Source organism: Schistocerca americana, unplaced genomic scaffold, assembly GCF_021461395.2.
Source record: "Schistocerca americana isolate TAMUIC-IGC-003095 unplaced genomic scaffold, iqSchAmer2.1 HiC_scaffold_45, whole genome shotgun sequence".
Taxonomy (NCBI): domain Eukaryota; kingdom Metazoa; phylum Arthropoda; class Insecta; order Orthoptera; family Acrididae; genus Schistocerca; species Schistocerca americana.
This window is the reverse complement of record NW_025726181.1, coordinates 1100001-1115597: the sequence shown is the minus strand read 5'-3', so window position 1 is coordinate 1115597 and position 15597 is coordinate 1100001. Positions and strand designations below refer to the sequence as shown.

Below are 15597 nucleotides of genomic sequence, written 5' to 3'. Positions count from 1 at the left end.
ACTCAAGGTTTGATGAAAAAATATTATAAGAAAACGTTGGGGGTGTGAAAACATCCTTATACTAACGTTTTCGACACAATTCGCAGCTTCTGCATTGGATAAGTGGGAGATGCTTTCCACGGAAGAATTCTCATTGACAACATTCTCCACGCAATCAGTAGCGTCTGCAATGGGCAAATCGAGCACGGATTCCATGACAGAACGCTAAAAACAAAAATATGGACCTGTATTACAACATTGCTTAGACCTATGTAGCGTACGAAATAAATTCACAAAAGTAAAAAGCGCACACACAGCAAGGAAAGTAATTAGCTACCTCAAATGGAGAATCATTGTTGTCACTCAAAATCCTAACAACATGTCGTCGTGGCTGTTTATTTGGTGCATCAAATGTGTCGGAAAGTCAAAAACTATGGCACTGCTCCGGGTTTGAAACGTTTCTCCCACGTTCCAGGGTGCACTACGTAATCATCTTGTCGGAAACGGTTTCCGCAAAGAAAACTGCAAGACGTAGGATTAAAATCTTTCCGCTTCACGGACGTAATCCATGTCTTTAGTAGCTCTGGGTGCTTTAGAGGAAACCTGTTCAAAAACATCGAATTAGCAAATGCACTAAGTCTGTATTTTTATCGCATTGTGTCGGTAGTCGTATTACCTGTGAAATGGTAAGTCACTCTCCTTACTCCATCGCTTCGTACAATTGAAAGCGGAACAAGAAATCACCATTTCGATAGTCCGTAATTCCTTATACACCGTACAGACCGAGAGAAACTTCTTGCCAAATTCGAATATGGCGGGCAATACAGACGACAGTAATCAGCTGGTAGAGCCATCTATCGGTAGGTCCGATAGTTGAGCATCCCTCATTTTGCTAGCTTTAGACGCCTGTGAAAGCTCACCCACTTGGGTATTGACTGCTTGGACTTGCAACAAAATGTTATCAATTTTTTCATCCCAGTAAGTCTTATTGTCGTCAACTGATTGTTTCATTTCTTTCGTGAAATTTACAAGAAAACTTTTTAAATCAAATTGATCGGTCCTTTCTCTTTGATTTGACCTGTCCTGATGTTTGAAGTCTATTAAATTACTACTTTCTACTTTAGGCACAATACTCTCGAAAATCTCATAAGTCATTGTGAAGAACAAAAATTTATACACAACAATATAAAACAAGATAAAAATATTGTTTTAACAAAATACGAGGGTTTCGTGACTTATCTGGAACACTCTTCTTCTGTTGCAAAACCACGTTTTCCATCCATGTGATTGTTGACCAAAATACTTGAAGTATTTTCTTCTGTCGAAAATTATATTTTTTGCCGAAACATTTCTTCTCCAAAACTTTTACTTCCCGATGAACACAAACACTGTAACACACATTCTGAAGAAACTGGTATTAACACACAAAACTGTTCTTCCTCGTAGCACTGTTGAAAATCTCGTGAACACAATATCCCGGCTACAGTCCCCAGTTGAAATATGGCATCCCGGCTAAGACACAAGTTGAAAATATGATCACTATTTTTTTATTTACTTAAATTTGCCATATTTTGTGACAGTACCTTTTCCGTTAGACGTTTGCAAGGCGATATTAGTCTTGGCTTCAGTTGAAAGTATGATTCCACAATGCATCGTTGTCGGCTGCAGAAAAGACGTGGTTCAACGTGTTTCTCTCATTTTGGTGTTTCAAATACAGTTTCTTCAAATGTAGTTTCTTCTTTTTAGTTAATACAAAAATAATAGTAACATAATTCAAAATTATTTATGACGGCGACCTTCACATTGTTCTTCCGTCAACACACACCAAGACAATAGTCAAAGACGACTCCAACGTCAAAGATATTTTACACAATTCACAAGTTTCCACTTGTAATCAGTCTCTTTGCTATTCTTCGATACATCACAGTCTAATATAACAGTCGCGACACTTCGCCTCGATTTTGTTGCCTACAGCGCCAGCAGCGCCCCAAGAGGATGGTAGGTTAGACTGTGGATTCGGCGCGATGGTGAAAGAGAATAGTGGTTGTCTATTTTGATTTATACAATGGCTTTTACTGGCGGGAGCGTTTGTAGCGCAATAAATTGCACCAACAACAGGAAGAAGACACCACAGCTGTCTTTTTTTAGGTTTCCTAAGGATCCTGAGAGGTATATACCATCATGTTACTAAACTGTATCGTCAGGATTCACTTGCAAACTATATGTGTATAAATGATGAATGTTTCGTTTTAGGAGCAGAAAATGGCTTGTTAATAGCAGGCTAGAAGACCTCATTAAGAAAGAACCAGTGTACCTGCATAATAATATTAGGTTTTGTTCGCTACATTTCGAACAAAACCAGTTCATGAACGCAGACAACAACAAACTCGTGTGGAATGCAGTACCCACACTGTTTGACATTCCAAATAAGCCACCTCAGCTGACGATGAAGAGGAAACTGCCACAAAGATTCGACAGTCAATCTAAAGCAGTAAAACAGTCCTATGACACAGAAGCAGCCGATTCAACTCTGCATGTATCAGTGCCAGATTCGTGTGAATCGTCAACACAGACTTGCTTTGACGATGAAGTGGTTAGATTAAGTGCAGCTGTTCGTGTCTTACAAAAGCGTGTGAAGTGTCAGAATGTGCAAATCGCTAGACTTTGAGCGAAACTATTACGGGACAAGGAAAGTGCCTACAGACAGCGACAGAAACTGTATCAGAAGGAGCAAGTGAACAAGGACAAACGAATGTTAAAGACTGTAGGATCCCGATATTTAAAAAAAGTGCCCTTGATTTGTTGGTAAGCCAGATTACCATGCCATTGAGAGAAAAACGTGCTGCAAGATGGAAAGACGAAAATAATCTGTTTCCTCTAAATTTATTATATTACAGCACTCAGGCATACAGGTTTTTGTCAGAATGTTTTATGCTTCCATCAGTGCGTACATTACAAAGGTATGTGGAAGGCATACAAATAAAATGTGGGATAAGTGACAATATATTCCATCTTTTAAAGCAAAAGGTGCAACATTTTCCTTATAATGATAAACTTGTGAATATGTCATTGGATGAAATGTCTCTAATGGCAAATTTGACATAAACACAGCTAAAATTGCGAACAGTGTGTTGGTGATAATGATTAGTGGCATTTTTTCATGTTTCAAACAACCATTGCTGTACTGTTTTTGTAAAGGAACAGTGGGAGCTATGCATTTGACTGCTATATTTTATGAAGTACTCAAGAGACTTAAGGAAATTGGCTTGGTTGTAAAGACCTGTGTGACTGATCAGGGTTCAAATTTTGTGGGCTGTAGAAAGAGACTGGGAATTACACAAGACAATCCAAGTTTGGTATATGAGGAGCAGAAGATCTATTTCTTCTATGATACCCCACATTTGTTTAAGAGCATCAGAAACAACCTATTTAGGTATGACATAATTCATACATCAAATGATGGTTTGGTTGGTACTGCTTCTTGGAAGGACATTTCTCAGCTCTATTCAAATGACTTGCACAGGAAATACAAGTTAGCTCCAAAGCTGACTAAAAAAGCTGTCAAACTGCCAGCTTTTTCAAAAATGAAAGTGGGTACTGCAGTTCGTGTGTTAAGCCACACAGTGGCAGCTGGTATTGACACACTTGTATTTTGTGATAGTATGCCATTATCTGCAACTGGCACTTCAGACTTTTGTAAGAAAGTTAATGACATTTTTGATTTCTTTAATACATACAGTGTGAAAGGGCCTGTGCATCTAAGGAACTGTATTAGGAGTGATTCAGAGCATCTGGATGTTCTACATGTGATGAAGCCATGGATTCACTCTTGGAAATTTGTAGGCTCTGATGGAAAAGATTACTCCCTGAGGATAAAATGTGTAAAGGGGCTTCTAAGCAATATATGTGCTTTGGAAATGCTTGCTGCCGAGGTACTGACTGGAACAAAATTGTACTTATTCTCACGTAAAATTAACCAAGACACATTGGAAAACTTTTTTTCAACTATGAGGCAGAGAGGTGGTTTTTGCAGCAACCCATTTCCAAGGCAGTTTTGTGCTGCATTTAACAACTGTACACTAAACTTGTTGATGGCTGTCCCAAGTTTTCCCCCTGGATGTTGTGAAGAAACTAAGCTGCTGTTAATCAAGATATTTGTTAAAGTGAGACTCATTTACCGGCTCAAATATTGGAATCAAGACTTAGTTCCTAACAACAAGAAAGCAAATAAGAAACTGAAGAAGTTGGCTCATTTGGGCTGCTGATTTCTTTGGTATGCATTTCGTTCACTTCTGTTGTTAGTCATTTAATTTTCCTTGCTACTTTCGTGTGATGACATTATTTTGTCAGCACCTTGTGCACTGACTGATTGATTGAAAATTATTCAAATATTTGGTTTTTCTTGAAATGTAGTGTAATCAGCTCATTATAATGTTTTTAGCATATTTCTCCCACTATTTTGCAGTTGCTTGTCCCACTTAGAATAATATAAAGATGAAGGTCGTACTTGTGGCAACAGGCGAAAATGACAAACGCAGTAGGCCTACAGAACGATAAACGAGCTGTCGGTCGTTTTTGCATGTAGAGGTACATGTCTGTGCTTCCTACATGTGAATCTGTGTGTTTATATTCTTTTGATATCAACGTGGTAAGCTGCAATTCTGTCAAATGTCACAAGTGTTTCTTCACGAATGTGTTGTAGCTTGCCACTCTATTCATGATTTTTGTCCTTACTTGCGCTTTTTTTAGAATCATTTTTAGAAACATATACGCCTTCTGGTACCACACAAACCCTTGGAGCCAAGAAAATAACTCAAATAATTCGGAAATTAAGTAGGCAATGGATGCAAACAAACATTATGCTTACGACGCGTCTGACGTTCACCTTACCTGCCACTTGGAGCGCTAGTGTCGCTCCATCTGTCAAATGGCAACAATTTTTACAGCACTGAGTGTCGCGACTGTTATATTAGACTGTGGATACATTTTCTAATAGTAATCAATACGCTTTTACTCTCAAAAACAGAAGTAAATTAACATATAATAAGACAAATTATAATAAATTCTGACAAAAATATAAGAAAACATTTACAATTCAGTATCGACAAATACGGTAAAAAAATAACATCTCCCAGATCCATTACAAGGTCTTGGTAGCATAACTATGACTATGTAGCTAATATCTAAACACCAGAAAGCACCAAGCTGGTATTCTGAAGGGGGTGTGGAATCTGAGAAACAACCAGTATTCAAGAATATTGCTATCAAAAAGATGTTTTTGGCAGTTAATTTGACAAACTTAACCACGATAGCCTCATGATACTTATTCAAGAAACTGGACTAAGCAATAAATGCTTGTGTGTGAAAAAATAAACGTGTTTGGAGTCCAGTGAACAACATGAGCCATAGGTAGCCTATATGAAGTGTGATGTGATATGGCATCTAGGATATTTTGTTTGTTTCAGTGAAATATTTTGAGTGTGTGTTTTGATCATAATATGAAGTTTATTTTTTGTGGCTGGTAGCTTAGACTGTATTGTTTGCTAGGTGTACTTTAAGTCTAGGCCTACTGGAGATGGTGTTCGACTGGGGGAATGCTTGTGACATACAAGATGTATATATGTGTTCATTTACATTGACAGGCTGATCTGTAGACTAGTGTAAACATACACTCCTGGAAATGGAAAAAAGAACACATTGACATCGGTGTGTCAGACCCACCATACTTGCTCCGGACACTGCGAGAGGGCTGTACAAGCAATGATCACACGCACGGCACAGCGGACACACCAGGAACCGCGGTGTTGGCCGTCGAATGGCGCTAGCTGCGCAGCATTTGTGTCAGTGTCAGCTAGTTTGCCGTGGCATACGGAGCTCCATCGCAGTCTTTAACACTGGTAGCATGCCGCGACAGCGTGGACGTGAACCGTATGTGCAGTTGACGGACTTTGAGCGAGGGCGTATAGTGGGCATGCGGGAGGCAGGGTGGATGTACCGCCGAATTGCTCAACACGTGGGGCGTGAGGTCTCCACAGTACATCGATGTTGTCGCCAGTGGTCGGCGGAAGGTGCATGTGCCCGTCGACCTGGGACCGGACCGCAGCGGCGCACGGATGCACGCCAAGACCGTAGGATCCTACGCAGTGCCGTAGGGGACCGCACCGCCACTTCCCAGCAAATTAGGGACACTGTTGCTCCTGGGGTATCGGCGAGAACCATTCGCAACTGTCTCCATGAAGCTGGGCTACGGTCCCGCACACCGTTAGGCCGTCTTCCGCTCACGCCCCAACATCGTGCAGCCCGCCTCCAGTGGTGTCGCGACAGGCGTGAATGGAGGGACGAATGGAGACGTGTCGTCTTCAGCGATGAGAGTCGCTTCTGCCTTGGTGCCAATGATGGTCGTATGCATGTTTGGCGCTGTGCAGGTGTGTGCCACAATCAGGACTGCATACGACCGAGGCACACAGGGCCAACACCCGGCATCATGGTGTGGGGAGCGATCTCCTACACTGGCCGTACACCACTGGTGATCGTCGAGGGGACACTGAATAGTGCACGGTACATCCAAACTGTCATCGAACCCATCGTTCTACCATTCCTAGACCGGCAAGGGAACTTGCTGTTCCAACAGGACAATGCACGTCCGCATGTATCCCGTGCCACCCAACGTGCTCTAGAAGGTGTAAGTCAACTACCCTGGCCAGCAAGATCTCTGGATCTGTCCCCCATGGAGCATGCTTGGGACTGGATGAAGCGTCGTCTCACGCGGTCTGCACGTCCAGCACGAACGCTGGTCCAACTGAGGCGCCAGGTGGAAATGGCACGGAAAGCCGTTCCACAGGACTACATCCAGCATCTCTACGATCGTCTCCATGGGAGAATAGCAGCCTGCATTGCTGCGAAAGGTGGATATACACTGTACTAGTGCCGACATTGTGCATGCTCTGTTGCCTGTGTCTATGTGCTTGTGGTTCTGTCAGTGTGATCATGTGATGTATCTGACCCCAGGAATGTGTCAATCAGTTTCCCCTGCCTGGGACAATGAATTCACGGTGTTCTTATTTCAATTTCCAGGAGTGTATATCTAGGATAGGTTGGGTTGGTAGGTCATTCCATAGGTACATTTAAGTACCTATGTGAGGCTCCATTTTCGAATTGTGGTCTGGTATTTTCAAGTTTTTAATATATTTGAAGGACTAATAGAAAGAACATCCTGGGCCCAAAACTACCTTTTCTCACAGAGATCCTGTTAGTCTCTAGCATTTTATTTCGCTAACATTTTCGTGTTATTAGTTAGGTGAGCAGTTGATCAGTTCTGTGTCTTATATCTCCACCACGTTAAGGGTGTTGTCGTTCATAAGCTTGGTATCACATTTTTAACTAATCCTGTTTTTGGCATTTCAAAGATTGATTTGGACACAACAGTTCATAACCAGTTCTTTGTCTTGCCTTTCTCCAACCAGTCAGTTGTAGAGAGGTCTGTGGTTTAACATGAACCCTAAAAACAGTGCAGTTTTTATATTAACAGATGGTTTCCAGAGGTTAAAGAGTGATAAATGACAGAAGAAAGGGGTTGTGACATTTTGAAAGCTTAAAGTAAGTGCAATTTTAGGGTATGCCTTCTTGGTCACTGTCCACGTTCTCAGACTAACATGTAAAAATCGTTTTATGTACTGTGATATCATGTCTTAGAGTTCAAGTTTGTTGTCTAGATAACAATAGGGGGAACAATCTTACACGTGAGGTGACATCAGTGCAAGAATCCAAATATTAAACAATGAAGTTATTAAGGAATTGTTTTATAAAGAAACAGTATGGCTGGTCACTACTGATAGTCAAGGAAGCAAGATCCCAGGAGGCCCTACTGCTGATTAACACTTTTAAAAGTGAAACACTAATCTTATTTTTCAGAACTATTTGTTCTTGTCCTCACATCCTGTCTATCTGTGTGAGGTAGGAACTAAGTTAAGGGGCCATTGGAAGTGTTCTATTCCACCTGTCTCCTTTGACCCATGACATAATGGTGTTGTGTGTGTGTTTTTGAATTGGTTTGTGTTTGTTGAGTTTAACATGTGATATTAGGTTCATTATCACTATGGTAACATGGGTTTATTTGAGTCTGGGTAGCCAGTGCTGCAATGTGGATTTGGAAATCTTCATTTTTCAGTGATGGTTTTTTATGTGTGTGGCATTTTGTTAGGTTTGATTAGTTTTGTGTGTGTGTGTGTGTGTGTGTGTGTGTGTGTGTGTGTGTGTGTGTGTACTGGTAGCGGCGGTCAACCTAGGTGATTTTGTTGCATGCTTTTGTTGGTAATAAACTTTTATTTTGGTTTTAATCTGTAGTAATTCTGATGTTCTGTCTGTTTTACATTTATCATACTTTGGTTGGTTTTAATTGATCTGGTGTATGTACAGGTTTTTGCGTTTTCGAGTTGTTGAAGGTTTTGGTTTTTTGTGGTGTTATTTGAGTTATGTTGGTGTGTGAAGTTTACATTGTTTTCATTATTATTATTATTGCTGGTAGGTATTGAGAGCTGCATTTGAGCTACATAGGTCAAGGGAAATGTCTGATTCCACTCTTCGGGTTGTAGCTATTGGTTCCTTGGTATCTGGGCTTCCTTTCAGCTGTATTGGTTCCTTGCTATCTGGGCTTCCTTTCAGCTGTATAGGTCGAGGGAAACATCTGATTCTGCTTTTCGTGGCACTTGTGCAGTCTAGGGAGTACATGCGCTGATCACGAGAAAAGTACCTGTTTTTGAAGGAAACACGTATTTCTGAAGATATAAGCATATATATGCGCTGAATACCAAAAATTTTTTTATTTCAAAACTTGAGTGTTACAGTCATATCTGACGCGCTCTTCACCAAGAAAGTACTTATTTTTCATTTGGATGCAAAGAAAAAATCAGTTAACTGTCTCAAAAAAATTTTTTGTATCAAAAATGACATATTGCATATGTATGCACGGAATTTAATTTTTTTTTCCCCTCTCTCTCTCTCTCTCTCTCTCTCTCTCTCTCTTTCTCTTTCTCTTCAAGAAAGGTGGAATTAATAACAAAATTGTGGAATGGATTTTCCCCAAAATGTTGACGCCAGAGAAATTCCGCCAGGTAGTTATTCAGCATAGCACAGTGAGTTCTGAAAGGCCTTATAGGATTTTTTTCTTTAGCTTTTTGCCAGACTGACTCCATGTGATTTGTGGTTGCGTTTGTAAAGGGATCGAGAAAATAAAGCGAATGATTAACAGCCAGATTATTGTAGCCCAAGTTACCTATGGTGTTGTAAGTTGCCACAAATCAGAAACTGCTGTGGTTCCAGTAGCAAAACATACTGTTGCAAAATTGGCAGCAAATGGGTAGCATCACGTTGTGGCACAGCAACCATAAAGCTTTGCTTTGTCTCAACGTCATAACCACCAAAGACCCATTGCTCTCGCACCTATGACTTCGATGGTGCTGACGAAGCAGCTCTCGTCTATTTCAACAGTATGGCCAGGGCCGCCCAAAACTATTGGCTCAATTAAGAAATGTTCATGGCAGATATCTCTACAAAATTGGCACCAATCGACCACAGTGTGCTCGCTGCCAATTTTGAGCTCCCACATTAAAAACTTTGGCCTATTGAGTTCGAAAACCCACATGTAAGACAGTTGCAAAATTTTAGAAATGTCTAAATGACTGCCAGCAAAAAATGACATTTTCCTGATTGAACATTTCTTTCTACAGTCCCTGCCAATGGAGCAGCTCCAAATTTCGCCATCTTTCCCTGTAGTTTTCTCGAGCTTCATCTCGTTGTATCCATCACAATACCCATTTTCACACACCATATCTTTCTTCATAAGACCTTGTTGCCTAGCCCATTGTATTGAGCTTTGGGTGTTCTCCATAACATGGTATAAATCTTCCATTACAAAGTCGCTCAAATATGGAAAATTTCTCGCCATTTTGGCACACGCAGTAATATACGATACTTCAAAACGGACAGCCTCAACAGAAAAATATAGGTTGTTGGGCGCACTGATCAAGATGATAACTGTGAGCAACAGGGACGTATACCATATGCAACAATATGCAAAGCCAACAATAGCTATCATGGTAAGGATGTATGAAATTGTAAGCATTACCTATGGCTAAAAAACTCTGTGAAGAAATATATTAAAATGTCTGCAGCATATTGGCATAGCAACATGAATAACCTGGTGAAAGCAGACAGTTAATTAATCTTTTTTTCCCCCCACCTCCATATGAAAATAAGTACTTTTTTGGCATTCCATGCATATATATGCTTATATCTTCAGAAATATGTGTTTGCTTCAAAAATAGGTATTTTTCTCATGATCAGCGCATGTACCCCCTAAACTGCGTAAGTGCCATTTTTGTTATTGCAGATGTTCGTTTTTTGGTATTGTGGGCTTGGTTTGAGCTATATAGGTCAAGTGAACTGTATGATTCCTGCTGGCTTTGTGGCTGTAGCATTATGTCGTAGGTTGAGACTTTTTTAGGGGTGATGTTTTGTATTGTTAAAATTAGGTTGTCCTTGCCCTAGACCCCCTATTTCCCGTGGTTGTTCTGTAGTTTCATTTTATCATTGAAGTAAGATTACTTTCACTGTTTCTATTTTCCTGCAGGTTTGTTGGCATGTGTACATGTGACAATATTGTCGACATTTTGTATACTCTGGACGTAGGCGTTTCTGTCATATAGATGACATCATGGGTCAAAGCAGATGTATTAAATCGGATGCTTCCCTAATGCTGAGTTCCGAAGGTTTAATTGGATCTACTGACACTGCCTTTGACTGGTAGCATGCTACTGATGATGTGGTGTGTGTGATATCCATGCACAAAACTTCCACACAAACACATGGGTTTTTTCACAATGCCGTAATTAGTTTCAACCAGTCAGTGGTAGTCTTCAGACGAAAGGCATATGCTGAAGCTGATGGTAGACAGAGATCTGTTTCTGTTGTGTTCAATGTTGTTGAGAACAGAATGGAAACCTGTATGTCCCTTTACCCTAAAGGCGTTAGCTGGCTTGTCAAAATTGGATACAGCGTTGTGAAATGCTTGTGAGATTATGTCAAAAAATATATAAAAGAATTTTAGATCCCTTATCTCTAAAACAGTATGTCATTTTTTTTCCATATTTATATTGCTTCTGCATTATTTTTAAATGCAAGTTGGGGAGCCTATGATTGTTTCGTTATGAGAATAGATAAAATTGTCGTTGCAGTGTGTGGCTGATTTCGATGAGCTATTTATGTCCAGCATTTTGATGATGTGATAGGTGAAAGCAGACAGTTGGTATTGATAAAAATCAAAATTTCTGTTATGTAAGCTAGGACTAGTGGGCCAGGGAAAAAAGTAACCAGTCGCTCGGTCATTTCAGAAAAAAATTGATATTTGCTGGATGAATTCCCGAATATTTAATGGGTTTAAAGACATTTTTAAAAAAAATTTATTCTCAACATTTAGAAACAGTGGCTATTTTTTGCTTTTACAGGCATCTGTTTTTTTTTTTTTTTTTAAATTATTCAGTACTGAGTTGCCCCAGAAATTTCAAATAAGAATCATTAACTGGACTATAAATTAAAAACCATGATAACCATGCTGAATGTATTCCTTAATATAGGCCCTACTTTTAATGGCTCAAACTTGTTGATTGCAAGCTAAAAAAGCTCATTCTTTAAACTATTTAATTGGATAGATAAAAATTCTACTCATCAAGCAGCGGCAGAACACATACATAAAAAAACAGCTGTAATTGGCAAGCTTTTGGAGCCAGTGGCTACTTCTTCAGGCAGAAGGGTGGAAGGGGAAGTAATCGAGTGAAGGAGGAAGACTGGAGAGGTCTAGGAAAAGGGGTAGATATTGGTTAAGCCACCCAGAACCGCGGGTCAGAGGAGACTTACCGTACGGGATGAGAAGGAAAGACATTACTTACGGTAAGTCTCCACTGACCCGCTGTTCTGGGTGACTTTCCCGATATCTACCAATTTTCCTAGACCTCTCCAGTTCTCTTCCTTCACCCCTCTTCCGTCTTTTATGTGCGAGTTCTGCTGCCACTTGGTGAGTAGATTTTTTATCTACCCTAATTGTATTTTTCCAAAGTAAGAGTAATTTCTCAGCCTTAATATTTATTGTGCTATTTCACTATACAGTATAACTACTTCTTATAGTGAGAAGCTTACAAAAAATGTACACTATTTTAAAAAATTGATTTTTTGAATTTTTTCGTTCTTTGACCTACAATATCTTTGTAAGGAGAGCAGATAAAAGTCTGAAAATTACACACTTAATGGATCTTCATGATATCAAACTTAAATTGGAAGTAACAAACAGAAAATATTGTGGGGAAGGGTAATCAAAGACTGCAATTTATTGGCAGTACTAAGGAGATTGCCTACACTACGCTTGTCCGTCCTCTTTTAGAATTCTGCTGCGCGGTGTGGGATCCTTGCCACATAGGACTGACAGAGTACATTGAAAAAGTTCAAAGAAGGGCGGCACATTTTGTATTATTGCGAAATATGAGAGAGAGTGTCACAGAAATGATGATGGATTTGGGCTGGACATCATTAAAAGAAAGGCATTTTTTGTTGCAACAGAATCTTTTCATAAAATTCCAATCACCAACTTTCTCCTCTGAATGTGAAAATATTTTGTTGACACTGACCTACATAGGCAGAAACGATCACCACGATAGAATAAGGGAAATCAGAGCTCGAACGGAAAGATGTAGGTGTTCCTTCTTTCTGCGCTCTATACGAGATTGGAATAATAGAGAACTGCGAAGGTGGTCCGATGAACCCTCTGCTAGGCACTTAAATGTGATTTGCAGAGTATCCATGTAGATGTAGACAAGCCTGTACAAATCTGTGTGTTGTCATCCCCCTTCCACCAACATCTGTTCACTCACACTTAGTTAATAATGAGCCCTTGAAGTGTGCAGTTGAACAATGGAGTCTCAAAATAACGAGAATAGTTTTTCTAAGTGTTGGTTACTAACCTTGAAAACTCAATAGTGTGTCATTTAATTGCCAAAGTCAGGATAAATTTCTGAAGGACAAAAGCAAACCTTGGTAGTTGATGAATGTATAGTTCTTGCTGACTTTTCTGAAAACTATTCCTTTGTTGTTCAAGTGAAATACAAGGGCACCACTGGGTAAACAAACAGGCCACAGTTTGTCCATTTATGTTCTGTTATAAAGATCCAGATAAACTAAAGTTATAGTTTTTGTGTTGCAAATGATTACTTTGAGCACAAAGCTACAGCAGTGCATGCTTTTCACCTGCAGTTAACAAACTACGTAAAACAGCACGACAGTTCCATAAACAAACTGATGAACTATTCTGATGGTGCTGCAAGCCAATATAAAAGCAAACAAATATTAATATCTCCTTTCTCAAAGAAAAAAAGACCGTTGGCTCGGTGCAGAATAGCACTTTTTTGCATCATGCCCTGGGAAGAATGAGTGTGATGGCATAAAGGGTACAACAAAGTGAGCTGCCACAAAAGCTAGTCTGCAACGGACCTATGAGAACCAAATCTGGACACGTCAAGAAATCTTCAAATTCTGTATAAAGAATAGGTAAAAGGGATTACGTATGTTTCATTAAATGTGAGGAAATACGAGAACTCTATGCCAATGTCTTGGAGGAAAGATTCAAAACTTGTCAGAAGATTAAAGGCACTTGATCTTTTCATTGTTTTATACCTTAGTCATACAACTTGCTCAACTGTAAGTTCACATCAACATCCTCTGATAGTGAACGTCATCACTGTGGAAAACTTGTACCACTGACACTTCAAAGTAAGGACATAGTGGCTTGTGTCTATGGCGAACAGTGGTGGATTGCCAAAGTTGGTAACATTGCTCGTCAAAACCAAGATGTGGATGTTACATTTTACCAGCACCAGCACCAAGAACCCCGTTTAAAAAATTTGAAAAGGATCAATTCGAGAGGCCCGTTAAAAATCATTAAAGGAGTTGTCTTCTCCCCTGGAATTTATGACTGTGACTAGGCGAACATTTAACCCTGTGCCCAACATGAGTGAAGAAATATCTCTGTTGTTCAATAAACAACATAGTAAAAACAAATAAGTTGAGAATGGGATAATGTAATGAATTGTCTCATTTTTTAAAGAGTTATCCTAGATATTTTTAAATTATGTAATTTATACACTGTTTCCATCAGCCCAGATATTGCAAACAGTAAGAAACATATTTTTGACTCATATTTGAAATTTTTTTGTCCATGGAATCTCAAGGTTGAAATTTATACAGAAGTTTGATATCATAAAGGTCTATTAAATGTGTAATTTTCAGATTTATATCTGGTCCATTAACAAAGATTTGCAGACCAAAGAATGAAAAAAATTCAAAACATTTGTTTTTAAAGTGTTTTTAAGTATAAGCTTGTCATAATTGTTTGTCTAAAAGAAAAAGGTATCTGTACTGAGTAGTGTAATACCACAAAATGTATTAAGGCTAAGAAACTACTCTTTGGAAAGATAGTATTAAAAATGGGTTTTTTAAATTTGCAACCAACAACTTTGAGACATTAAAAGTGTATTCCCTAATACATAATTTATAGTCCAGCGTCTGCTGAAATAAATACCTCTTATATGAAAGGTCTGGGGCAATCCATTACCGAATAATTTTAAAAACCACAGACGCTTATAAAAGTGGAAGAATGCTTGCAGCCTGAGACAAAAATGGCTGCTCTTTCTAAACAATAAGCAATAAATGTTTTTTAAAAATATTTTTGAGTCCACCAAACATGAAGGAATTCACTCAGCGGATTCTTTCTACGAGAATGCAGTTGTCTCTCTTTGTAATTTTATTGCTTTCTCAAGTATGTTTCCCTTTGGATACAATTAATTGATAGTTTTATGGTTTGGATGGTGTACGACCTTCCACAGAATGCTTGTATTTACTTAATAGGCACACGTTTCAAAATCCAAATATTAGATCATTATTTCTCTGAAGGAGACATTTTTTCCAGTATAAATCCTAGAGGCAGAATTGTATTGTTTACATTGTGACTGCAGCACTACTCTTCTCTCACCTGTTGTATATAAATATTTCTGGAATAATTTTATCACCTGTTTAACAGGACACTAATGACAGCAGCGGAGAAGCTTGCCGCTGTTCCTGATGTGGATATCGACCCAGAAGGAACATTTAAGTATGTTCTAATACGTGTCTTTGGTCCAGAGGGTCCTGATGGCAAAGAACCGAGCAAATTAGTGGTCAGTAACTGGTAAACTAATATTTGGTCAACTTTGTGATAATTATTATTTGAGAGACAGTCGTTAGCATCATTTTTCAATTTTCTCAGTTGAATTTTTCTTTTGATGTCGGTGACTTGCAATGGGGAATTGTAGCCTAAGGTTGGTTGTTATCTGCATAACATAGTGTTTCAGTGTTTACTGTTAAATTGGAAGTGAGATGGTGGATGGTGATACAACTGAAAACACACAAAAGATTTTCACTGAAACACTTTTGAACTACAGTTATGGCCCTGTGTGCTATGGTATCTTTGCCAGATAGTGTTGACAGAAGATATGAAAAAGCATTCAAAGAAGAGCAACTTATGTTGTTTTATTGCTAAGA

General features: G+C 39.1%; 1 long non-coding RNA gene across 2 annotated transcripts in view; it reads left to right on the top strand.

Moving 5' to 3' along the window:
* The first annotated feature begins 4213 nt into the window (after positions 1-4213).
* The window catches only part of LOC124583212, a 46070-nt gene continuing 34686 nt past the window's right edge, over positions 4214-15597 (top strand). Inside the window, exon 1 of one of the 2 annotated variants that reach the window (XR_006974090.1) lies at positions 4214-4252. This is a non-coding gene — a long non-coding RNA (uncharacterized LOC124583212). Of the gene's footprint in view, positions 4253-15178; positions 15234-15597 lie in introns of those variants that run through there. The other variant, XR_006974089.1, reaches the window with a different exon arrangement.